The sequence below is a fragment of the Carcharodon carcharias genome, chromosome 18 (assembly GCF_017639515.1).
Source record: "Carcharodon carcharias isolate sCarCar2 chromosome 18, sCarCar2.pri, whole genome shotgun sequence".
Taxonomy (NCBI): Eukaryota; Metazoa; Chordata; class Chondrichthyes; order Lamniformes; family Lamnidae; genus Carcharodon; species Carcharodon carcharias.
In genome coordinates this window covers 37364916-37391874 of record NC_054484.1, presented here as the reverse complement: position 1 = coordinate 37391874, position 26959 = coordinate 37364916, and the positions used below count along the sequence as shown (strand labels likewise).

General features: G+C 44.0%; 1 pseudogene; it reads right to left on the bottom strand.

The window, feature by feature from the left end:
- Positions 1-1203: 1203 nt before the first annotated feature.
- On the bottom strand, positions 1204-26637 carry LOC121290430 (annotated as a pseudogene).
- Between the last annotated feature and the right edge of the window lie 322 nt (positions 26638-26959).

Below are 26959 nucleotides of genomic sequence, written 5' to 3'. Positions count from 1 at the left end.
AACTATCTACCACAAGGCAAGCTGGAACCTGGCACTACTGCAATTCGTTTTCTGTTTATCCTCTGCTTTCCATCCTTCTAGCAACCTCAGATCAGGTGGGCATTTCTTGGAACCAAACTGCCTGCTAGGAAGTCGACTTACAGAATACACACCAGTTTCAATTTGGAATTAAAGGGGACATTGCACAAAAGGAAAATACAGGCTTTTTCCAAAGCATATGGATCATCACAATTCCTTCATGTCAGTGATTTATAATTATAGTGAAAAGCTTCAGCTCCATTACTCCTCCCTGAGGACACCATAAGTAATTTCCTGTCAATTTCAGTACATAGACGTCTCCTAAGTCTCTGTCTTTCACATCTAATTATTCCCCTATCAATGCCAATAGGTTATCTCCAATAAAAACAATAGGAACACCATATCCAAAAAAACAAAACATTGACCAGGTTACCTCAGTATTCAAGCATTTTTGCTATGAGGACTGATGGAGAAGAATATATTGGTTCGGCCATGTTAGTGGCTTATTTTATGGTCACACACTCATTTTGTTCACTTTCTTTCCTTGTTTTTGCACCTGTAGGTGAGAAAAGCAGCAAATGTTCCCATTCTCCTCACCCACAGACTTTATCTCCTCCTTCACCAATCTTTTCTTTCTTCGCAGGTTTCTTTCACTGTTCCAATATGAACGCCAAAGCTGCCTCACTTCTCATTCTCAATCTCCATGCCTCTTCCCAAGTCCTCTTTCTCTCAGAATCTTTGGTCTTAAGTTCAAAGTCTACTGCATCCTTGGCTTTCAGTGCATTCATTCTTCACTCTCAAATCCTCTGCTCTCACTTAACTGACATGAATTCCCATTGATAATGAGGGATGTGGAGTTTGCCTTCATCTTGCTTTGTGAAAATCCCCTCAGCGATACAGTCAATCGCCACGAGCAGCAGCGCTTTTAAATAGACTAACTCCATCACCCTTGCTCCAGTTATAATGGAATATTTGTACACAGAAAAAAATAAATCCTCATTTGTTTACAACAACCATTAATACTCCCACACTTGAATAATTCAAAAGTCATCATTTGTTTTAAAAAGAGAGTTGTTGGTCATGTTTGAAAAAGCAGTTACACAGCCATAACAGTACTGATGTCATCATTCAGATTTTGAATCACATGGTAACAGAAGTTTGGTTGGAACAGATTCAATACAGTATTTATCTCGGTTTGGAAGGACACAAATATGAAAGAACCACATCTATTTTATTCTTTACAATGAGTCGGCTGGGGTGTAATTTATGTAGCAGGTAATATGCTAAGGTGGCTCTGTGTCTATGTGTAATCTGTGTTGTGTGTGTGTGTGTGTGTGTGTGGGTGTGTTCATCAGTGAGTTTTGTATCTCTGGGCTGAATCTTCGGCTTGGTGAGCGGGGGTAGGGCCTGCTTACCGAGGTGTAAAATGACGCGCGGTGATGTCGGGGTGTGTCCCCATGTCACCGCGCATCATTTAGATTTTTTAGTTTGGTGGGCATGCAGCTGTGCACCCACCGAACTGTCAAAGGCCTGTTAAGGCCATTAATTAACTGGTTAAACCTATTGAGAAAGCTGCCCAACCAGCCTTAAGGTGAAGAGCCCAGGCGGCCTTCACATTTTTCATGGAACCTCATCCACGGGCGGGATGAGGTTTCACAAATGATGTAAAGTCTTCAGAAAAATTTTTATTAAAATTAATGCATGTGTCCCAGCTCATGTGACAGTTTCACATGAGGGGACATGTCGTAAAAATTTTTTACAACACTTTATTGAACTGTTAAAACTTAAAACTAATCTCCCTGAGGCACCTCTGTGCCCCAGGGAGATTTCTGCTCTCTTTCACACGCAAGCACGAAAGAACGCAGTCCCGACTCAGGGACCCCCTACCCTGCCTGGAACACTCAGCGCTTCCAGGCGAGCGTCACGCTGGGTGGGCCTTAATTGGCCCGCCCACGTAAAATGGCGGCACGGACCTGATCGGGGATGCAGATCAGGTTCGTGCCTGACCCCGCACAACACCCCCTAACAGGGGGAAAATTCTACCCTGTGTGTGTGACTGTACCTGTATTTGTGTCCCCTGTATACATGTGTGTACCTATTGTCTTTTTCTCTGTGTGTATCTCTGACTGTGCGAGTCTGTGTGTATCTGCATATGTACCCATGCATGTGTGTGTGTGTGTATATACACCCGTGGGTCTGTATATGTGTGTGTGTATATATACACCCGTGTGTGTGTGTGTTTATACACCTATGTGTGTGTGTATCTACACCCAGTGTATGCGTGTATGTGTATATGCATCCATGTGCGTGCATGTGTGTGTATTATCTCCCAGGCATCCAAAAATGCCACATTGATGCCTGTGAACATCTTCCTCATCACTAAATCATGTTGGTAGGAGTACCGGTCACTGTTGTACAGGCTGACTTCTCCTGGAAGGGCCTGGACATTGGCAATCTTCATAACAACCACTGTATCCGGATTCCTGCCTAACAATTGTAGAATTGATCTCTGGATATTCTGTAGTCTTCGGATATAGACTTCTACTGGAAAAGTGCTGAAATGAGACCATAAGGTGATGGCTATAACGGTATCCTTTCCTCCTTTAATTTCATCCAGTTCATTTGCAACGTAGTGCAAGTCCTGGCTCGAAACAGTGTTGAATCGGATTGGTGGGCCATGAGGTCGATATTCTACCATGATGTTGTTTTCCAAGTCCACAGCAAGGTGAGGGCCAATATTTTTAGGATTGCCAAGATTAAAAATTTTGAGACCTAAAACAGAAAAGATAACATTATTTAACACGCTAAGACACAATGCAACTGCTACTGATATGTAGGAAATATTACAAGAAGCACAGGGCCTGTCATTGGAAGGGAAGTTTGGGTTAAAACTTGGATAGGCAGCTGGTGAAGGATATAACACTGGAGACAAGTCTTTATTCACTTGCTAGCTCTTAATTGCTGGGGAAAATTATTACACATTTTGAACCTCTATAAACTAAACTGTCTTTCTGCCTGTGCCTGTACTTTACGTACATGTATACATTTATACATCAATATATCTCTGGCTGATGCAATGCATCAGGTGTGTTAGTGTAGTGGGTGGTGGGTAGTTGTTTGTCTGCTTTTCACCTCTCACTTTCAGCTCTTACCACCGGTTAGCAGGATAAGTATTGTGAAAAAGAGAGGCAAGTGTGTTAGCCTGTCCCTGCCAGGACATAGTCTCTTCGTCAGCAAGCCCTGTGTACTGCCTCCCCATGGTGACATACATAAACTGGATACCCCACAGGCCCTGGCTAAACTACAGGTGAGTCGGAGGAGGTCTGGTCCCCAGATGGTAGGTCCACCAGCATGTGATTACACTCTCATGTCCATGAGCCAGAACCCCAGCTCTGGGGAAATAGCCCCATTGCCCTGTGGGTGTCTCTGGAAAAAAGCAGTGTAAAGGAGGTAGGGCAGTGGCATTGTGGTAATATCACAGGACTGGTAATCCAGAGATCCAGATTAAAGCTCTGAGTTCAAATCCCACCACGGCAGCTGGTGGAATTTAGATTCAATTTTTTTTTAAATCTGGCATTTTAAAAAAGCTAGCCTCAGTAATGGTGACAATGAAACCATCGTCAATTGTCACAAAAACCCACCTGGTTCACTAAATACCCTCAGGGAAGGAAATCTGTCATCCTTACCTGGTCTGGCGTGTATGTGACTCCAGATCCACAGCAATGTGATTAATTCTTAAATGCCCTCCCCTCGGACCTTGGTTCAAATATAGGCAAAAGAGCTGAACTCCAGGAGGTGAGGTGAGAGTGACTGCCCTTGACATCAAAGCAGCATTTGACAAAGTGTGGCATCAAGGAACCCGAGCAAAGCTGGAGTCAATGGGAGTCAGGGGGAAAACTCTCCATTGGTTGGAGTCATGCCTAGCACAAAGGAAGATGGTTGTGGTTGTTGGAGGTCAATCATCTCAGTTCCAGGGCATCACTGCAGGAGTTCCTCAGCCCATTCATCTTCAGCTGCTTCACCAATGACCTTCCTTCCAGTATAAAATCAGAAGTGAGGATGTTCACTGATGATTGCACAATGTTCAGCACCATTCGTGATTCCTCAGATACTGAAGCGGTCCATGTCCAAATGCAGCAGGATCTGGACAATATCCAGGTTTGGGTAGATAAGTCACAAGTGACATTCACCCCATAAAAGTGCCATTTCCAATAAGAGAATGTCTACCAATCTCCCTTTGACATTCAATTGCATTAACATCGCTGAATCCCCCACTATCAACTTACTGGGGGTTACCAATGAGCCAAGAGCAGGTCAGAGGCTGGGAATTCTGCCACGAGATGTTTCTTTACCAGGAGTCAATGTAAGTCAGCGAGCGCAAGGTGAAAGGTGAGCTGGACCTTGTACAAGTGAGCACCAGCGTCTTGGATGACCTCAAGGTTATGGAGAGTAGAATGTGGGACACCAGCCAGCAGAGCATGGAATAGTGATGTCTACTGGCAACAAAAGCATGAATGAGGGTTTCTGCAGATGATCTGAGGCAGGGTGAAGTTGGGCGATGTAACAAAGGTGGAAATGCGATCATAGTGATAACATGGATCTGTCATCACTAGTTCATTTTGGAGTCAAATGTGGCATTAAGGTTGTGAACAACCGGTGGGAGAGGAACAGAATCAATTGCTATGGAATGGAATTTGAAGAGGGGAACAGAAGACAATGGCTTTAGTCTCCCAATATAAAATTGGAGGGAATTTCTGTTCATCCAGTACTAGATGTCGGATAAGCAGTCTGTAATTTAGAGACAGTTGAGGAGTCTAGAGATCTTGGGGAGGTGGAGCTGGATACTGTTAGTGTGCATGTGAAAACTAATGCTGTGCTTCTGGATGATGTTATCAAGGGGTAGCATGTACATGAGAAATAGGAGCGGGAAAATGATAGATCCATGGGGGACACCTGAGGTTACAGACAGAAGAGAAGCCAACTGTAATTGCTATCACAAGCAAACCCCATATGATCCTCATACAACACCCAGTGGCCACATCCAAAAGCAACATACTGCAAATGCTGGAAATCTGAAATAAAAACAGAAAATTGTGGAAATACTCAGCATCAAGGTCATCAACCTGAAATGTTAACTTTGTTTCTTACTCCCAGATGCTGCCAAATCTGCTGACTATTCCAGCATTTTCTGTTTTTATTTAATCCAGTGCACATAAGTTTTCCAGCACGGGGGCATTATTGAATAGTCAATGGACATGGTTGTTTCATTTTTTTCTTCTCGTCTGCAGCTCAAGGCGTAGAGGCTAATTATAGTGCCCATTCTCTCCCTCCAGCTGAGATCAATTAGCCCAACAGGAACTCGAACCTGAAAACTTCCAGATTGGAATGACTCAGGGCTCCACCAGGTGGTGCTGTTGCTCAGTGAAACATCAGGGAGCACTTACAATTAATTTTTGAGGCAAAAGGAAATAAATATCTGTATGTTGTAAAATCAATTGCAATCCCACCTATCTGTTCAAGTAAAAATGTTTCTCTCCTTTTTCAAACAACTGATTTGTTGTTGGTAACACACTCAGCAGTTTTACCACTGGGCATCTCAGCCCTTTCAGCCAGTTCCAGGTTCCAGTCCTGGATCCAACCTCCCCCCTAATCACAGGACACAAGTAACTCGTTTTTTCCCTGTATTTTTGCTGAGATTCTGTTTGAAATGATATTCTCCTCCCCCAACCTTCATATATTAGCATCAGCAAAATTATGGCTAAGCATGTTAAATACTGTTATATTTTCTGTTTTATGTCTCAAAACCTTGATCTGGGAAATTCTAGTGATGCCTCACCTTGCTGTGGACACAGAAAACAACATCGCAATGGATTTCCGCCTTCATGACCTCCCATTCCAATTCAACCCAATTTCAAGCCTGGAAATTCCGTACATTTCAAATAAACTGGATGAAATGAAAGGAGGAAAGGACACAGTTATTGCCATCACCATATGGCCCCATTTCAGTCACATTCCAGAAGAACCACATATCCGGACACAACAGGGAATCAGGGGCCTATTCTACAGTTGATATGCAGGAGTCCGGATATAGGGGTTGTGATAAAGACAGCCAACGTTCAGGACCATTCACAAGATGTCAGCCTGTACAACAGTGACGCCCAGAAGGGAAAAACAGTAAAAACTGGGAAACAAGAATACTGCTCCCAACTGTTTTTTCCTTCTGGGTGATGCTCCTACCAACTGGATTTAGTGATGAGGAAGATGTCCACAGGCATCAATGTGGAATTTCTGGATGCCTGGGAGATGACAATAGCACATTAGCTGCCAAATAACTTACACCCGAGTGAGTCATAATAAAGAATGAAATAGCTGTGTTTCTTTCATATGTGTGTCCTTCCAAAAAGAGGTAAAAACTGTATTCGATCTGTTCCAACCAAATTTGGGTATCATGTGATTCAAAATCTAAATGACATCATCAGAACTCTTGGCTTTCTCCAACTGCCTTTCATGTGCTTTTTTTAAACATTTATTTATTTTTGAATTATTCATGTATGGAAGATTTATTGTGGCTCTAACCAAATGAGATGTTTGTTTTTGTTGTGTATAAATGTTATACTCTAACTGGAGCGAGGGTGATGGAGTTTGTCTATTTAAAAGCACTGCTCTACATGGTTATTTACTGTATTGCGGAGAGGATTTTCCCAAAACCAGGTAGAGTAGAACATTGTTCTGTGTTGCTGGGAGTGAGGCAACTCAACCTCCCTCATTATCAATGAGACTTCACTCAGTTAACTGAAGAAAACTAAATAGAAATCTCAGGATACAGAGGGTGAGGAAGAAACACACTGAAGCTCAAGTGTGTAGTAGAATCTGAACCTAAGGCTAAAGATTCTGAGGGACTGAGGACTGGGAAAGACCTGTGGAGATGGAGAATGGGAAGTGAGGCAGCTTTGAATTTCAGTTTGGAACATTGAAAGAAACCTAGCAGCAATGAAAAGATTTGTGAGGGAGAAGAGAAAGTCTGTTGTTTGATTTCTCTTCCAACCCATAGACACAAAAAGAGGGAAAGAAAGTGAACAAAATTAGCAGAAATATTGAAGTAACAAAGAGTTAAAGTAACAATATTAATAAATTGAAAAACAAGGAGGATTTTCATTAGGAATACAGTTCAGGGATGACAGTGTAAACTTTGAGCTGTTTCCATTGTGTGCATTAATCCACCTAGTCATCGTTAAGTCTTCCAGTACCAAACTATCCCTGAAACACAGTTTGAAACTCAAAACATCAGGGTGGTTACTATCCACCTTGTGTGTCACCCCATTCAAGGTCAGTATTTTAGCTTACATCTTGCTGAAGGACATTCTGGTCCTTCTTAAACAATTGCATAGGTAGGGGGTACAGAAGATGCCACCTTAACTTAGGAATGTCAACATGAACTAAGTGACCTTGCCTGTTTCCACAGAGTGTTTAAAACTGTGTTACTACTGCATGGTGTAAAATGCTTATAATTGTGGAATTCTCAATCAGTAACTCTGTTTTTCCATTGGTGCTGCCAGACCTGCAGTGGCTGGAGGAGATGCTGAGGCTCATTCTGTCCAGAAGTTACCCTACTTTTGTATTCAATTCCCCTCACAATAAACAATGACATTCTATTAGCTTTCCTAAGGACTTGCTGTACCCGAATACTAACCTTTTGTGAATCATGCATTAGGACACTGTAAGATTTCTGGTTTCGGGACCACAGATACCTAAAAAGGCACTCAACTAGTCAAAAGTACTTTTAAGATATTTTATTGAGTTTATTAAGAAACAACAGTTTAGATTTGATACATTAACGAATTAGACAGAAAATGTATAAGACCCATAACAGCTTGCGATAACAGCATTTTGCTTTCTAGTTGAAGTGTTAGGAAACTCTTCCCTCGATCTCTTCATCTTCCTCCTCCTCCTCTGGTCCATCTTCCTCCTGAGGAAGGCAGCTGCTCAATGAGCACTGTCACCTCATCAGCACCTCAGCCTCTCACCAGCACCTCAGCAGTACCACAGCCCACTACCACCTGTATGACGCCAATCTCTATACCCTTTTTTGGGGGCTGGTAGCTTACCCAGCATCAATCATTTATCTAACGATTCTGACCAATGGATACAGGAGAGGTACTCAGAACACCAGGGTGGTTACCATTCACCTTGTGTGTCACCCCATTCGAGGTCAGTATTTTAGCTTACATCTTGCTGAAGGACATTCTGGTCCTTCTTAAACAATTGCATAGGTAGGGGGTACAGAAGATGCCATCTTAACTTAGGAATGTCAACATGAACTAAGTGACCTTGCCTGTTTCCACAGAGTGTTTAAAACTTGTTGACATTTTAGAAAGATTTTTAGGGGGTGTTATATTATGCAAAAAATATCTGTTTATTCAAGACCCCAATTTTTTACAACACCCAGATCCTTCTGAATCTCAGCACTCTGCAACCTCTCACCATTTAGATAATAAGCTTCTTTTTTATTCTTTTTGCCAAAATGGTCAATTTCACATTTGCCCATGCTATGCTCCATTTGCCAGATCTTTGTCCACTCACTTAACCTATCCATGTACCTTTGTCCTTATGTCTTCTTCACAATTTACTTTCCTACCTAGGCTTGTGTCGCCAGCAAATTTAGTATCTTCATCCAAGTCATTTATATAAATTGTAAAAAGTTGAGGCCCCAACACTGATCCCTGTGATCACCATTTGTCACATGCTGCCAACCAGAAAAAGACCCATTTATGCCAATTCTCTGCTTTCTTTAGCCAGCCAATCTTCTATCCATGCCAATATGCTACCCCCTGCACCATGAGCTTTTATCTTTTGCAACAGCCTTTGATGTGGCACCTTATCAAATGTCTTCTGGAAATCTAAGTGCAGTACATCCATCAGTTCCCCTTTATCCACAGTTGCCCATCTGAGCTGACCTGCATCTCCTTCCACCCACTGGTTGCACTCTTATGCAGCACCTGTGCCCGTCCAACATTAGGCTCCTCTCACTTTTGATTTGCACAGCATAGTGGTCATTTTTGATTAACTCCCTGTCCTTTCCCCTCCTCCAGTCACCCATGCCCTTTCCCCCATCACAGTCGAACACCCACCCCTCGGCATCACCTTTGACCTCCTCACCATTACCCTATAGCCCAAATCCTTCTCGTTAATGGATGTCCAGGTGAACGTGCACATTTCCTACCTTCTTGAAAACCCCACCCCCATCCACCTTGACGTCCACGTCCTCCTTCCTACCACCAGGTGCCTCCGTGACCCGCCCTTGCCGCCCTTTATACCAGTACCAACACACCCCCACTCTCCTACCCTACCGGCTCCTTCTGCCGTCTTTCACACTCACCATTCCCTCCTACCACACCCACCCTGAGTTCACTCCCCAGGGGGCTCACATTGACTCCACAGACCCCTCTCTTTCGCATTCACCTGGACGTTTCACCCCTACCTTAAATGTTCCTCCCATCTTATCCATCCCTCCTCTGTACACCCCCTTTACACCTTCCTCCCCCCTACACCTTCCCCCCACAACCTCTTGACACCTTTGCCCCCTACCTCCCAACTTCATCCCCGTCTTTGCCCACCCCCCTCACAAACTTACTCCCCCAATACCTTTGTGCCCCCTTCCCAACCTCAACCCCCCACCCAGTAACATCTTTGTCCCTCCTCCCTCACAACATTACACCTTCCTCTCACACTCACACCCCGACATTTGTCACCCCCACCAACTCCCTTCGCCGATCATCCATACCTGCCCATGGTGAAGGCCCTGGAAGATGGCATGAGCACAACAAGACGTTCCTGGAAGATGGCGCGAACCCATGGTGAAGTCCCTGGAAGATGTCGCGAACCCATGGCGAAGTCCCTGGAAGATGGCACGAGCCCATGGCGAAGGCCCTGGAAGATGTCGCGAAACCATGGTGAAGTCCCTGGAAGATGTCGCGAAACCATGGTGAAGTCCCTGGAAGATGGCGCGAGCCCATGGCAAAATCCCTGGAAGATGGAATGAGCCCATGGCTAAGTCCCTGGAAGATGGCGCGAACCCATGGCCAAGAACCTGAAGTTCCGAAGCAGGACCAAAGCATCAGCGACGTCCATGAAAATCCAGCGCCTCAGCAAAGTTGAAACCGTTGCTTGGAGACCTCTCACCTTCTGAGAGCTGCTTTGCAGTGGAGCCATGTGCACGAGGATCCACCCAGCATGTGGTGCACGTGTTCCTCCAGGGTCTGACAGCTGTAGGCCTCCAGCATCTTCTTCTCCTCTGATGTCCACAAACTGAGAAAGGCCCTAACGGTAAGCCCTGACTTCTGCATGTCACACTTGTCCAGATGTGCCCTGGGCTGGCATGTTTTCCTGCCGGCTTAATTGTAAATCTGAAGTGGGGGGACAATTCTGGTCGGGCCTTACTTTGCATCCATTAGTGGGATGTAAATTGGTTTCATGCTGGCCTCCAGTGGAATTCATGATCCGCCATTGACAGAAACCATTGGATAACCCCGCTATGATTTCACACTGGCGTGAAACCGATTTCTGTCTCTCCTGCCGAATTCTCCCCCCACCCGCCATGACACCTACCGCAAATGGGAGTGCAAAATTCCACCTCATATTACAATGGACTTTTAAGGAGGACTTTTAAAACAAACAGAATGCAACCACATGACTCAGTGTAAAAAGAACAATAACCTACACGCGTCACAAAGTATTCTTCACATTTGGCCTAGGATCCATTTCAAAAACAGTACAGCTGTAGGGCATCCATATTTAAAGTAAAATAGTACATTCATTTAAAAAGCACATTCAGAATTCTTGTAGTCCTGATTGCTCATCTCTTCATTCTGTCATGTAATATGAATCTCATGATTACCAAGTTTGATCTAAAACAGTATTTAACTCTTTTCCAAAGGACATACATATGAAAGAAATACATCTATTTCATTCTTTATAATGACTTGCTGGGGATGTAATTCAAGTGGCAGATAATGTGCTATTGTCATCTCCCAGGCATCCACAAATGCAACGTTGACGCCCTCAAACATCTTTCTCATCACTAAATCTAGTTGCTAGGAATACCAGTCACTGTTGTAGAGACTGACGTCCCATGGAAGGGCCTGGACACTGGCAGTCTTTATTACAACCAGTGTGTCTGTACTCCTGTCCAGCAATCGTAGAATTGACCTGCGGATGTTCTGGAGCCTTCGGATGTATGTTTCAACTGGAAAAGTGTTGAAATGGCACCTTATGGTGAAGGCTATACTGGTGCTCTTTCCTCCCTTAATCTCATCCAGTTTATTTGCAATGAATGGTAGATCCTGATTCAAAATGTGTAAGATTCGGATGGGTTTGCCATGGGCATAATATTCCACTTTGATCTTGTTGTCTATATCCAAAGCGAGATGAGGGCCGGTTTTTCTAGAATTGCCGAGATCAAACTTCCTCAGACCTAAAATAGAAGATGTCACATCATTTAACTTGATGCTGAAATGTAATTCTGTGAATAAAAATTAACAGGCATAGAATAGACAAATCATTTAGAAGCTCAGTTGTTAAATTAGAGAGTATCTCATCTCTCAAACTACTCTACCTAAACCATCAACTTCATATAAGGATGGGGTGTTCAGGAGAACAAGCCAGCAGCCAGGTTAAATAATTCAGACAGGCAGCTCGATAAATGTCCTGAGAAGCATTCAGAGGAAACAGGCAGGTGGACTAGTGGACTGGTAAGTAATTGAGGTGAGGGCCAATGGTTAAGCAAGGAAGTACTTGGATAACTGGGTAAACAGAAGGGTTAAAACCACTCAGACTGAACAGCTATGTATGTTAGCAGATTCAGAGGCACCCAGGGCAGAACCATCTACTGACGATAGGCAAACTAGTGGATACATAACTGGGAGGCTCTGTAGGTGGATGGGACAATTTTTGCAGAAAGTTATTTGGGATGGGGCCTCTACCCTTCCCAAGCAAGGTAATGAGCATCAAAGGTGATATGGCCAGATAAGTGAAAACAGCTTGCATTCATAAAGTAATCTTAACATACAAAAACCTGTAGAACGCAGAAGCATAATCAGGCAAAAATTACAGAGAGGTGATCAAATGCTGGGTCTAAGAATTGGGTTTAAGGAGTCTTAAAAGGAAGAGAAGGAGATGGAGAGGAAGAGAGTTTTAGGTTGTACCTTCCAGAACCTGGGGCCCAGATGATGAAGGCATTTAGGGGGAGGCAGTGACGTAGTGACATTGTCACTGGACTATTAATCCAGAGGTGCAGGGTAATACTCTGGGGACCTAGGTTTGAATACCTTCATGGCAAATGGTGAAAAATGAATTCAATAAAAATCTGGAATTAAAAATCTATTGATGGCCATAAAACCATTGTCGATTATCATAAAAACTAATGCCCTTTAGGGAAGGAAATTTGCCCTCCTTACCTGGTCTGACCTACATGTGACTCCAGACCCACATCAATATGGTTGACTCTTAAATGCCTCCTGAAATGGCCTAGCAAGCCACTCAGTTCTCAAGAGCAATTAGGGATTGGCAATAAATGTTGGCCTAGCAAGCGACACCTCATCCCATGAACAAATACAAAAAAAATGGTGTAGCAAAGGGAATGGGAGATTCACAGGAAGCCAGAGTCAGAGCAATGAAATGATTGTGAGATCAGAAGACAAGAAAAATCAGCAAATACAGCAGCAGTGAGTGAGTCAAACCTTTTGTGTGTTAGGACAGTTCAGTAGAGTTTTAGAGGAGCTGGATGTGGGGTTTGTCGTGTTCTTATAATGATATAAAGACGCCAATCATTCATAAGGGATAGCATAAACACGCTGTGGGTTTACTTCAAAATGTTTACCCAATCCCTTATGAGTGATTGGTGCTCATATATCATTATAACAAAACAACAGGGTTGGAGCCAACAGTTAAGCTAGGAAGCACCCACATATGTTGGTGAATGTAAGGGCAAAGAACCACTCAGAATGAGTGCCTGTGTGACTGTCCAGGAAAGTATTGGAACAGGAGCATCTGAAAGTGATAAAGGCAACAATGAGGGTTTCAGCAGAAGATGGGCTAAAGTACAGAAGATATTATGGTGGTAGAAGTAGGTAGCCTTTGCGATGAGGAGGATATGTGATTAGAGTTCAATTTTGGGTCGCATTGGGTGTGATCAGTTAAGAATATAAAAACATAATATAAGAAATAGAAGCAGGAGTAGACCATATGGTCCATTAAGCCTGCCACACCATTCAATTCATTCACTTCAACTTGAGATAGGGAGATGAAATTGAAGAACAATATAGAATTGGTGGCGAGGGCCGAAGAAACTGGCTTCAGTTTTTCCGATGTTTAATGGGAACAAAATGCAAGTCAGTCGGGATGATGTTAGGTAAACAATCTGACATCAGAAACAGTGGAGAATTTGAGAGAGGTGATGCAGAGGTAGAAAAGGCTGTCATCAACATATATGTGGAAACTGACCCCATGTCTTCAGATGATACCACAAAGGGGCAGCATGTAGATTGTGAGAAGGAGAGGGTCAAGGATAGGGGCTTGGGAACTCCAGAAGGAAACAAGTGGAATGGGAAGGGTGGGCATTGCTCTGGAGATTAGGTAAGTAAGGTCGGGACCAAATAGGGATGAACAATGGAGGAGATGTGCAGGAGTATGGTGTGGACAGTAGCATCAAATGATGTAGAGAGGTTAAGAAGAATAAGGAGGGATAATGCACCATAGTTATAGTTAAGACAATATCATTTGTGATTTTGATTGGAGTAATTGGATCTAACTTCACCATTATTTTGACAATTTTATTTTTTACTTCTGGCTAGTTTTCAGTTCAGAAGTCAAAAAATGCAATAATGATCAGCTTTGTGCTGCATACATGAGCCTCATTTTTAGAATGATATAATCATAGGGCTGGAAACTGTGCTGGCTGCTTTGAGGACTTGAAAAAGTTTAGAGAGGCAGGACTTCCACCTCTCTCACTATAGTCTGTTAGTGCACCTATGTTAATTGATAGGAACAGAGTCATTTACAATTTGCTGATTGGCACCACAGCCACAAATATTCACTCCGTCCATCACCGACGCACAGTAGCAGCAGTGCGTACCATCTACAAGATGTACTGTAAGAATTCATCAAGGCTCCTTCGACAGCACCTTCCAAACTCACGACCACTGCCATCTAGAAGGACAAGGGAACACCATCACCTGGAAGTTGCCCTCCAAGTCACTCACCATCCTGACTGGGAAATATATCACTGTTCCTTCGTTGTCGCTGGGCCGAGATCCTGGAACTCCCTTCCGAACAGCACTGTGGGTGTCCCTACACCACATGGACTGCAGCGGTTCAAGAAGGCAGCTCAGCACAACCTTCTCGAGGGCAACTAGGGATGGGCAATAAATGCTGGCCCAGCCAGCAAAGCCCACATCCCATGAATAAATTTTTAAAAATTAAATATTCTGCGTCATTGCCCTGTAGGGAACTCAATGGAGAATCTTGCTCAGATGAAATGGTAGATAATCATAATGGCATCATCCCACAGTGAAAAACCATTCAAGGTCTGAAGAAAATAGTTGTGCCATTTCTATCAGAGATCAGCCGAGGAAGCCATTAGACAGAAAAACAGATTTGCATTTACATAATGCCTTTCGCAACCTTGGGATGTCCCAAAGTGTTTTACCATCAACAAGTTACTTTTTGGTATGAAGTATAACCACCGTTTTACTGTAGGACATCAATTCCTCTAAGATTAATTACTTTGCTTCCTTGCATTCATGAAACCTAATACCTAGCCCTGCCCTTAGGAAGTATGAGTTCTAATTGGTCATTTCAAGTGCTGCACAAGACAGAATGCCCTAAATGCAGCCATGATGGCGTCTCATCAATTTAACTGGAGCCATCCTAAGAAGCTCTTGAACCCTAGATTGAAGCCTTCTCTCAACATATTGGCGTAGTGGTATTGTCGCTGGACTAGTAATCCAGAGACCCAGGGTAATGTTCTGGGGAACCCGGGTTTGAATCCTACCACAGCAGATGGTGGAACTTGAACTCAATAAAAATCTGGAATTAAAACTCTAATGATGATCATCAAAACATTGTCAACTGTTGTAAAACCCATCTGGTTCGCTAATGTCCTTTAGAGAAGGAAATCTGTCATTATTACCTGACCCAGATCCACAGCAATGTGGTTGACTAGCACTTGACCTTGGCACTGGAAACGACAACGGTAATCTCAGCCCTGTTGACCCTGCAGCGTAACATTTGGGGGCGAGAATTGGGAGAACTGTCTCACAGACTAGTTAAGCAACAGCCTGACATAGTCATCCTCACAGAATCATACTTGACAGATAATATTCCAGACACTAGCAGAGGTGGCAGCACAGTGATATACAGTCGAGAGGGAGTTGCCCTGGGAGTCCTCAACATGGGCAAGGAAACCTCCTGCTGATTACCAGGTACCGCCCTCCCTTAGCTGTTGAATCAGTGCTCCACCATGTTGAACACTGCTTGGAGGAAGCACTGAGGGTGGCAAGGATGCAGAATGTACTCCATCACCACTACTGACTGAGCTGGCTGAGTCCTAAGTGGCATAGCTGCTAGACTGGGTCTGTGGTGGGTGGTAAGGGAACCAACAAGAGGGAAAAACATACTTGACCTCGTCTTCGCCAACCTGTCTGCCGCAGATGCATCTGTCCATAGCAGTATCGGTAGGAGTGACCACCGCACAGTTGTGCAGACAAAGTCCCATCTTCACATTGAGGATACCCTCCAATGTGTTGTGTGGCACTACCACTGTACCAAATGGGGTAGATTTTGAACAGATCTCTCAACTCAAGACTGGGCATCTGTGAGGCGCTGTGGGTCATCAGCATCAGCAGAATTGTGCTCGAACGCAATCTGTAACCTCATGGTCTGGCATATCTCCCACTCTACCATTACCATCAAGGCAGGGGATCAACCCTGGTTCAATGAAAAATGCAGGAAGGCATGCCAGGAGCAGCACCAGGCATAAATTAAAATGAGGTGTCAACCTGGTGAAGCTATAACTCAGGACTGCTTGCATGTCAAAAAGCATGAGCAGCAAGTGATAAACACAGCTAAGCAACCCCACAACCAATGGATTTGATCTCAGCTCTGCAGTCCTGTCACATCAGTCATGAATGGCAGAGGACGATTAAGCAACTCGCTGGAGGAGGAGGCTCCACAAATATTCCCATCCTCAATGATGGAGGAGCCCAGCACATCAGTACAAAAGATAAGATGCTGCCTAGTGGATGATCCATCTCAGCCTTCTCTGGAGGTCCCCAACATCAGAAATGCCAGTCTTCAGCCAATTCAATTCACTCCATGTGATATCAAGAAACGGCTGAAGGCACTGGATACTGCAAAGGCTATGGACCCTGACAATGTTCCGGCAATAGTACTGAAGACTTGTTCTCCAGAACTTGCTGTGCCCCTAGCCAAGCTGTTCCAATACAGCTACAACACTGGCATTTACCCAACTATGTGGAAAATTGCCCAGGTACGACCTGTGCACAAAAAGCAGGACAAATCCAGCCCGGCCAATTACTGCCCCGTCAGTCTACTCTAGATCATCAGTAAAGTAATGGAAGGGGTCATCAACTGTGCTATCAAGCGGCACTTGCTTAGCAATAACCTGCTCACTGCTGCCCAGTTTGAGTTCCACCAGGGCCATTCAGCTCCTGACCTCATTACAGCCTTGGTTCAAACATGAGCAAAACAGCTGAACTCCAGAGGTGAGGTGAGAGTGACTGGCCTTGACATTAAGGCCACATTTGATCAAGTGTGGCATCAAGTGGCCTAGCAAAACTGGAGTCAATTGAAATTAGGGGGAAAACTCTCCGCTGCTTGGAGTCATGCCTAATGCAGGTGGTTGTGGTTGTTGGAGGTCAGTCATCTCAGCTCCAGTGCATCCTAGGTCCAACCATCTTCAGCTGTTTCATCAATGACCTTCCTTTCATCATAAGGTCAGAAATGGAGATGTTCGCTGATGATTGCACAATGTTCAGCGACATTCACGACTCCTCAGATATTGAAGCAGTCCATGTCCAAATGCAGCAATACCCAGGTTTAGGCTGACAAGTGGCAAGTAACATTTGCATCAAAATTCAGAAACTATCCTCCTGGATTACGTATCAAATTTCAGGGAAACATTGAAGAGAGCTGGCTAGGGAATGTTTAAAGATATCACAGGAAGTGATGAAAGTGAAAACAGAAAGATGAGAGCTAAAAGTTGCAGCTTTGTTTGTGGAGCATAAGTACTAGTTTTGTTGCTAGCACAAGGTGATTCATTAAATGCAAGATTTAGTGGGCCTTACAGGATTGAAAAGAAATTGAGTGAAGTAAGTTATTTAATCAATACTCCAGATAGAAGAAGGAACAAAAGGGTGTACAGGGAGATGGTCTACATCTGAACCAGAGCAGGACTAACATCTTTGTGGGCAAGTTTGCTAGTGCTGTTGGGAGGAGCTTAAACTAATTCGGCAGGGGGAGGGGACACAGAAAGTTAGCAGAATAGGGACACATCATAACACAGTAAAACAATCAAGTCAGAGGGAGGACAACTGTGTTAAGTTTCAAGGGAGTAATGCCAGGAGCATTACAGGTAAAACGGATGAGTTAAGGGTGAGCATTGACACGCGGAATTGTGATATAGTAGCCATCACTGAGATGTGATTGAGGGAGGGGCAGGATTGGCAGCCTAACTTTCCAGGATATAGAATCTTCAGGTGAGACAGGGGAGGGGGTAAAAGAGGAGGAGGCATTGCATTATTAGTCAAAGAATCAGTTACTGCAGTAAGGAGAGATGTTATCTTGGAGGGGGCATTGAATGAAGTTTTCTCGATAGAGCTTAGGAATAAAAAAGGGGCAGCCACATTGTTAAGTATTTATTATAGACCCCCAGATCATCAGTAGGAAATTGAGAAGCAAATATGTGCACAATTTGCGAAGGAGTGTAAAAACAATAACAATAGGGTTATTAGATGATTTCAATTTTCCCAACATTAATTGGGATAGACATAGTGTTAAGGGCTTGGATGGAGTGGATTTCTTGAAATGTGTACAGGAGAACTTTTTAGGTCAATATGTAGAGGGTCCAACAAGGGACGGCACAGTGCTGGACCTAATTCTGGAGAATGAAGCTGGACAGGCAGCTGAGGTGGTGGTGGGGGACCATTTTAGTGATAGCGACCACAACATGGTACAATTTAAGCTTGTTATGGACAAAGAAATAGACAAATTGCAAAAAAATGTTTTGGATTGGGGGAGAGCGGATTTTAGTAAAATAAGGCAGGATCTGGCCAAGGTAGACTGGGAACAGCTACTTGTGGGGAAATCTATAGAGGAGTAGTGGGGGGGTGTTCAAAAAGGAAATGAGGAGGGTACAGGCTCAACATGTCCCCTCTAGGTTGATAGGAAGGAGTAACAAGCCCAGAGAACCATGGATGACCAGAGATATTCTGGATACGATGAGAAGGAAAAGACAGGCTTTTAGCAGGTACAAGGGAAACAAATCAGCGGAGTCATTAGTGGAGTACAGAAAGTGCAGGGTGGAGCTTAAGAAAGCAATTAGGAGAGCAAAGAACAGATATAAGAAAGCTCTGGCTGGTAAAAATAGAGAAAATCCCAAGTTATTCTATAAGTATATCAATGGGAAGAGAATAACCAGGGAAAGAGTAGGGCCCATTAGGGACCAAGGGGGCAATCTATGGGTGGAGCCTGAGGACATCGTTAGAGTGTTGAACGAATACTTCACATCCATCTTCACCCAAGAGAATGAGGATGAAGGTATGGAACTCGGGTGGAGAGACTGCAAGGTTCTTGAGCAAATTGATATAGGGAGTGACAAGGTATTGGAAGTTTTGGCAGGCTTAAAAGTGGACAATCTCCAGGTCTGGATGATTTGTGTCCCAGACTGCTGAGGGAGGCAAGGAAGGAGATCGCAGAGGCCCTGACCCAAATTTTTTATTCATCTCTGGCCACAGGGGAGGTGCCAGAGGACTGGAGAACAGCTAATGTGGTTCCACTATTTAAGAAGGGTTGTAGAGATAAGCTAGGGAATTATAGGCCAGTGAATCTCAAGTCAGTGGTAGGGAAACTATTGGAGAAAATTCTGAAGGAGAGAATCTATCTCCACTTGGAGAGGCAAGGTTTGACAATGAATAGTCAGCATGGATTTGTCAGAGGGAGGTCATGCCTAACAAATTTGCTTGAATTTTTTGAGGAGGTGACCAGGTGTGTAGATGAGGGTGGTGCAGTTAATGTAGTTTATATGGATTTCAGCAAAGCCCTTGACAAGGTCCCACATGGGAGACTTATAAAGAAGGCAAATGCACATGGGATTCAGGGTAATTTGATAAGGTGGATTCAAAATTGGCTTAGTTGTAGGAGACAGAGGGTGATGACAGAAGGATGTTTTGTGACTGGAAGCCAGTGTCCAGTGGCGTACCACAGGGATCTATGCTGGGTCCCCTATTATTCGTCATTTATATAAATGCCATAGATGACTATGTGGGGGGTAGGATGAGTATGTTTGCGGATGACACAAAGATTGGCTGGGTGGTTAACAGTGTGGTTGAGTGTCTTGGGCTACAGGAAGATATAGATGGGATGGTCAAATGGGCAGATAAGTGGCAGATGGAATTTAACCCTGAAAAGTATGAGGTGATACACTTTGGAAGGAGTAATTTGACAAGGAAGTATTCAATGAACGGCATGACACTAGGAAGTTCGGAGGAACAAAGGGACCTTGGCATGTGTGTCCATAGATCTCTGAAGGCAGAAGAGCATGTTAGTGGGGTGGTGAAAAAGGCATATGGGACACTTGCCTTTATCAATCGAGGCATAGATTACAAAAGTAGGGAGGTCATGTTGGAGTTGTATAGAACCTTGGTGAGGCCACAGCTGGAGTACTGTGTGTAGTTCTTGTCGCCACATTATAGGAAGGATGTGATAGCACTAGAGGGGGTGCAGAGGAGATTCACCAGCATGTTGCCTGGGATGAAACATTTAAGTTATGAAGAGAGGTTGGATAGACTTGGGTTGTTTTCATTGGAGCAGAGAAGACTGAGGGGCGACCTGATCGAGGTGTACAAGATTATGAGGGGCATGGACAGGGAACAGCTGTTCCCCTTAATTGAAGGGTCAGTCACAAGGGGGCATAAGTTCAAGGTGAGGGGCAGGAGGTTTAGGGGGGGATGTGAGGAAAAGTTCTTTTACCCAGAGGGTGGTGACGGTCTGGAATGCACTGCCTGGGAGGGCAGTAGAGACGGATTGCCTCACATCCTTTAAAAAGTACCTGAATGAGCACTTGTCATGTCATAACATTCAAGGCAATGGGCCAAGTGCTGGTAAATGGGACTAGAGAGGTAGGTCAGGTGTTTCTCACATGTCAGTGCAGCCTCAATGGGCTGAAGGGTCTCTTCTGCACTGTGTGATCCTGTGGTCTGTGGTCTGTCATGTAAATATGCTTAAAAAGTACTTTGACAGGGAAGAGGGAAAAAATAGGTATTAGTGATGGTGGATGATGAGAAAAGAGGTAGAAGTGCAGGACTCTGAAATTGATTTTCCTCTAATCAAATTAGATAATGAGGGGGTGCTTGAAAATTTAAATGAAATATTGAGCTACATTCCAAGCAAGTGTCAAAGTGATTTGGAAAAGCTATTGCAGTCATTCAAAGATATTTGTGGAAATAAGCTGGGAAGGACAAATTTAGCTATACATGATGTGCCTGTAGAAGTTTCATCTTCGCTAAGGCAATATCCTTGTAGATTAAATCCGGCAAAGTTATCAAAAGTACAGAAAGAAATAGAAATCATGCTTCAAAATGATATCATTGAGTCTTGTTGCAGGAACTAGAGCTCACCTATTGTGCCGGTATCGAAATTGGATGGAACACAAAGACTGTGGGCAGAATTCTTACCTTGATGGGCAGGCGGGCCCCATCGGCGGCTCGGCAGTGGGCGGGCAGCCGAACCCTGTTGCCGAAACGGGGCCCACTGCCATTTTTGAGTGAGCTGCCCGATGGGAAGTACTATGCGCTTCCTGTGCGGGGGGTGGAGGGAATCCTCATCTGTCAAAGTGCGCTCTTTCACACATGCACGCGAAAGAGCGCACTGCTCCCTGAGGTAAAGTCCTGTCTCAGGGAGATTCGTGAGAGGTAAGTAAACTCTAAAAATAGAGAAATATTAAAATTATTAACATGCCCCCCTCATGAGACAATGTCACGTGAGATGAGACATGTTAATAATAAACACATAAAATTTAATAAATTTTTAAAAAAACAGACATGAAACTTCATCCCGCCAGTGGATGAAATTTCATTGATAATCTGCAGCCCGCTGGGGCTTCTGGCCTTAAGGTTGGCCAGGCAGTGTGTTTAACAAGGTTAATTAGCCTTTCAATGGCCTTAATTGGCCATTGACAGGTCGGTGGGTGGACAGCAGATTTCACTGTCCGCCCACCTTCATGAATATTTAAAGGGACCGGGATGACGTCGGCGATTCCTCCCGACATCATCCCGTGTCATTTTCCCCTCAGCGAGCGGGCCCCACCCCCAAATCACCGAGGGGAAAATTCTGGCCTGTGTGTGGACTACCTAAAGGTGAATGAGCGAATAAAAGCAGATTCATATCCTATGCCATGGCTGGAAGATTGTATTGTGAAAGTGGGACAATCAAAATTTATCACAAAGATTGATGAGCTCCAGGGCATCTTGCTCATACCTCAAAAGGATTAGGAGGCTAGCGGGGCCGCCGCTGGTCCGTGACCTTTCTTTATTGTTGTGGGCAGTCTCCTCCTGAAAGGATAGAGGAGCATTGATTAGTCCACTCTGTAAATGCAGCCCCATTGCAGCCTGACCAACCCCAGCTGAGCAGCACCTGGCAGGGCACATCCAAATTGTAGCCCTCAAGCCACAGGCACTCAGACTAAGCAGCCAGGGCTCACCCACTTGGCCAGCTCCAGTGTGATAGCCAGTTGGCAGTCAGACTCTAGCACCCTGATGTCCACATGGGGGACGGCGAGGCCTTAACACATCTGCACAATGACCCATGCCAACATGGTACTCACCATTCCTGAGTACAGCAGGTCATTGAAGCGCTTCTGGCACTGCGCACAGGAGCACCGCACCACGTCATGGCTGCTGACCAGTGCTGCCACCTCCTCCCATACCCTCTTGGTGAGGTGCGGTGGCCTCTTCCTCCCATTCCTGGAGACAAGGGTGTCTCACCGCCTCCAGGAGGACGGCGAAGCACTCATTAGAGAAGCTGGGGACCGAATACCCTCCTGACTTGCCCTCCCCCCTGCCATGTCCACTTCAGTCGGGTCCATTGTACCAGCTCAGGAAACATCCTCCATGGCAGCCTTCCAGGGACTGCCTGGTCTACCTTTAAACTAGCTGCTGAGTCGCCTTTGGGCCCAGCAGCTGATAGGCCCCCCACCCCTGTACAGCTCTTCCTGGCCAGTGCGGAGCCACATTTTACACTGGGCAGGCCTTAATTGGCATGAAATCACAGTCGGGGCCTGGTTGCGGGCGGCAGTCAGTTTCACAGCTGCTCCCGGGCCCACCCGACGCTCCCACCCAACGAGGGGAAAATCCCTCAACAAGGCAATATAGTCTTCCTTTTTAAATAGAAGTAGAAAGCTTAATCTTGTGCACTATTGCACTTTAAATGACAGCTGAAAGACATGAGTACATTGGTACAATCTGGTAAAAGGTAACTTCAGGGCGAATGAGAACAACCACTTTTTGTACAAAGTATGATTATAATGTCAGTAGAACATGAGAAATAGGAGCAGGGATAGGCCATTCAGCCCATTGAGCCTGCTCTGCCATTCAATAAAATCATGGCTGATCTGATCATGGCCTCAATTCCACTTTTCCACTTTCCTGCCTGGAGTTCCAAACACGGCCACCCTCTGGCAGTGTGCCTCCAAATCCAAAGATGCCTAATGCTGCTGCTGTTGCATCAAGAATAAATAATTCACTGTTCTGTCACTGCTATAACTTCTCCTTTTACAGTGAGCTAAAGCTTTGGTGTACAACATAGTATCTGCAGCAAAGAATTACTCCAACATTCTTTTTAATTGTTCTCCCTCTAACATACAAAACCTGCCCATGATCATCATTGTAATAAGGTATATTTCTCCTACCTATATAAGATGAAGGCTTCACAGTTATATAAGCTGAACCACGGGCAATATGGGCTTCTTGAAAATAAATGGACTCCACTGAAAATAAATTATAATCGTATGTTAAACCATTGCATACATGAATTGTGATAAGTGAAAATTTCATATGGTAGGAAGTCATTTTATCATTTGAGAGGTCAGTCACTGGAACACAAAGTCCTCTGGGACCCCTCACTGTGGAATATCAAAAACCAAGGGCCATTCTTTTTGTTTGTGATTATGCTCTCTTTCATCCCTTCCTTTGAATTTGGAGTGGGATACTGATTTTGCTATGTACATGAGCCTCATCTTCCACCTGCTACATTTATCTTTGGGACAAAACTTCTGAGGTGTGGTAACTATCGTCGGATTGCCACTCCGCTCCTATTTCTTCCCACTAAGATTGAGTTTTGCATTTCTAGCCCGGACTTCCAAACTGGATCTCTTCAGAAATGTGGAGCATGCCTGTTCTGGGACTCCTCCTTCAAAGTGAAATATCAACATGGGAAGCCAAACCATGTCCCTTTATCATGGTACTAGCTGCCATATCTTGGTTAAGTCTTCATTCACTAATATGTTGGTGAAAAGCTTTCAAACATTTAAACAGCTTTTCATTGTGTTATTGAGTGTGTCAGGTAAGTGGCTAGGGTGGTAGGTGGCAGGATGGATAGGATACCAGAAGAGTAGGATGGCAGGGTGAGCATAGTGGCAGGATGGGTAGGGTGGCAGGGAGTGTGCAGCAGGTGAGGTGCCAGCTGGGTAGGGTGGCAAGGTAGGTAGGGTGGTGAGGTTGGGTCAGGTCAGGTTGCGGGAGTTGGAGGATCTTGAGCTCAGAGGATCAGAAAGGCTTCCGAGGGTTGGTGGGGATTTGGAGGGTTGGAGGGCTTGGAGTGTTGTAATCGGGAGGGGGGTTAGGGGGTCGGGGCAGTCAGGAGGTAGTCTATGGGTTTGTGTTAGTCAGAGGGTTGGTTGGAAGGAGAATTTGTGGAGGGGGAGGTGTCAGTGTGAGTGGTTGGGTGTGGGGGGGTGGTGGCGGGGGCTGGTGTGGTCAGCTGTTTAGTTACCCAGGACTTAGAGCTGCTTTTTTTCTGTCTAACATTTCCTGGGTAACTATCCAGGTAAGTACGTCAGAACCATCCAAAGTCTCCGTCTCTGACTCAGAATTTTTCAGAGGGTTTTGGTTGCTGGGGAATTGCCCTTGCAGTTAAGGATATTGCAAATGAGTGACTTGCATCTGTGGACTCATACTTCAAGAGTCAACAGCTTCAGGAAAGAAGAGAAAGTTGGTGGAATAGTGTGCAAAAAATCTATTTACCTAAAGGCAATTGAATTTTTGACACAAAATTATTGTTTATGAGTTTTAAGCATAGATTGATTCCAATTCTTGGAAGATTTTGAGCAGTGACAGTGCATGGTGGTGCAGTGTAGAACAATCTATCCGTTTAAACTACCACCTCAGAAAAGCATTTCACACTTTAATTCTCTTGAATTTTAGGTCTCTTTCTCTGTACCACATAAAATTCCAGGTCTGAAATAGGAAATGGATCAATTTCAAGGCACCTCCTTATGTTGCTATTCAGGCAGCTCTTGGAGGTGTATGAGGATGGCCTATGATTAATTACCCTTTAAAATTTCCTCTCTCACTGTTTAGTTACAAACTAACAACCACTTGTCTCTCAATCAACAGCTACTTATCTGTCAACTGAATACTATGAGGTACCCAGAGATTTCCATGTTCAAGTTTGTAAATTGACCTTCCAGCAGTGACAGATTCAGCACTATAAAGCAAATCATCAATCCCACGCTCTCAGCAGGTAGTCACAAACAAAAGGAATTTGGATGAGAGATCTCTAGAGTAAGATTAACATGGAAGTCCATGGTCACCTAGGCCCTCTTAGGACATGGCACCAGAAGAGAGAGAGAGTGTGCTGAATTTCCAACACATTCCTTCAGGTGCACTGGCACATGAGATTGGTGAATTATCCTCATCTCATCATTCTAGACCAGGAATGTGAAGAAAGAGTGTTAAGTGACATGCCTTTGGAAAAAATGTTGTTCATCTCCTATTAAGATTTTCTGCTCATAACCTCCATTGCATGATTGATACAAGCAGAGGAGGGAAGCTTTTCTGGTTTGTAACAGAACCAGGGCTCCTGCGTCCTGAGATCAGTGAAGTTATAAAGTGGTTTAGATTGGGGCAAACAAAGATTACACTCAGTGATCTCAACGGTAGCTCCTGATGCAAAGGTACTTTTAAAAAATACACACTCTCTGGCTATTCCTTTTGTAGCCTTTCAAGCACTTGTATCTCTTCGCTGGGATGAATGAGGGAAACAGACACTTCAACTTTCCCTGGCCATGATAAATTGAAATTTATATAGTGTTATAACCGATGCAGTCGGTAAAGCTGAGTTATTTAAAATTCCCAGAGGGAAATTTTAAACAACCATCATAACACTTAAAATTATATGTTTGAGATGCGACTCTAAATTCAGGAATCAGACCACCAGTTCTCGAGGTTTTACATTAAACTAATTGAAACATTTTATTAACTTACACAGGTTAAAATATATACACATGGCTACAAATTACTACTATCATAACTTTTAACAAATTCCCAAATTAATCTCCATTAAGGCAACAGCAACCATAGACTTAACCAAACACCAGGCAAAGATTTTTCATCTTACGAATTCAAAATGAGGTTCTTTTAACTGTGGAGCCAGTTGGAGGCTTGCAGCTGCGTTTTGATCTCACATTGCCTCTGCCTGCACACTTGAAAACTACTGAAGTTATACCTACCACCACTGATTGATTCAAATTCTCATTGTCTCACCAGTCTCTTTGAACTTCATCTTTTAACAATGAAACCTCTTTCATAGTAGCAATCTTATTAGTAATATAAACAAATTGCTTGGTATCTGCTAGATAGGTGACAAGTCTTCACTCCACTTCTTGAATGCTCTATTCAAAAAATGAAAATACACTCTACTTCTCTGTTTACATCTCAAACTAGTACAGATCAAAGCAGCCAGACTAGCTGGCTTTAGTCCAATTAAGACATACCGCAGTTTACACCTCTATTTTAAAAGAAAAATATTTTCCAAAATATTATATGCATTAGTAGCTTCATGACAACAGTAAAGTCCATTTTGATTATCTATAACTGTTCCTGCTGAACCAGCTTTTAAAGCTGGGGTGTGGATCCGGCTTTGGAGATAGTCACCCCCATATTGCTTTGGGCGGCCTTCAAAATCATACATTTGCAGCATCACTTGTAACTGATCACTAATGTAGAAAGTCTTTGTAGAATTTAAAATTACAAAGTGGACATGTGCTGGGTCGCTGCTTTTCTGAAAGGGCACAGCAGGATTGGGTGGTTTTGGTAATTCGATCATTTTCATAAGGAATGTCCCCTCTGACCTTTCTTCGGGGCTGAAGCTGTGATTCTGGTAGCCTGACTACAACAGTCTGTGTGTCCAAAGAGGTGTTTTATTCTCCTTTGGTTGTACATTTATGGAATAAAACTTTGGAGATGGGTAAGTCTTCCAATTTGCTGCTGTTCCTGAGGTTGATTCTTTAATATACAGTGGAAAAGAGCAACTTTATAAAGTAATAAATATAGCTTTACTTCAGATTCATTTTCTAAAACACACTCACCTCCAGCCAAGAAAGAAGCAGTGATCTACAAAAGGGAAAAAAGCCTAAGAGTTGTTCAGGATCATG